A 575-nucleotide genomic window follows, 5' to 3' on the forward strand; every position below is an offset into this window, starting at 1 on the left:
GCGTTTTTGATGCGTTTTTGCGTTTTAGATGCGTTTTTGATGCGTTCCAGACCAGATCCAGAGCAGGTAAAATAGGGCTTGCCGCATTTTTTTCATCCGGCCTGGATCTGGTCTGGATCCGCACGATGCGATGTGAACTGGAGGTCAAAATACCATAGGAATACATTGGACGCAGTTTTGATCCGGTCTGCACCTGCTCTGGTCCGAATCTGCTCAGCGCTTGGTGTGAACAAGGCGGTTCACGACATAATTTTTCAATTTGTGTTTTTAATAAATATTATTACTGCTTTATAATAATAATTAAAATAATAATGAAAAAAAGAAAATAATAACAACAACATTACTAATAATAATAATAACAATAACAGCAACAAACATATTAATGATAATAATAATAATAACAACATCAATAATAATAATAATATTCATAATAATAATAATAACAACAACAAAAATATTAATAATGATGATGATAATAATAATAATATTATTAACAATAATAACAACAACATCAATAATAATAATGATAACAACAACAAAAATAATTATAATGATAATAATAATAATATTATTAA

The 575-nt window shown here is 28.2% G+C and overlaps 1 protein-coding gene across 1 annotated transcript in view; it reads left to right on the plus strand.

Annotated features, from left to right (window-relative positions):
- Positions 1-575, plus strand: part of LOC108795014 (perilipin-2-like) — a 10,658-nt gene that overhangs the window by 8,438 nt on the left and 1,645 nt on the right. The window lies entirely within an intron of this gene.

The sequence above is a fragment of the Nanorana parkeri genome, unplaced genomic scaffold (genome assembly GCF_000935625.1).
Source record: "Nanorana parkeri isolate BGI_ZX_2015 unplaced genomic scaffold, ASM93562v1 scaffold923, whole genome shotgun sequence".
Classification (NCBI taxonomy): Eukaryota; Metazoa; Chordata; class Amphibia; order Anura; family Dicroglossidae; genus Nanorana; species Nanorana parkeri.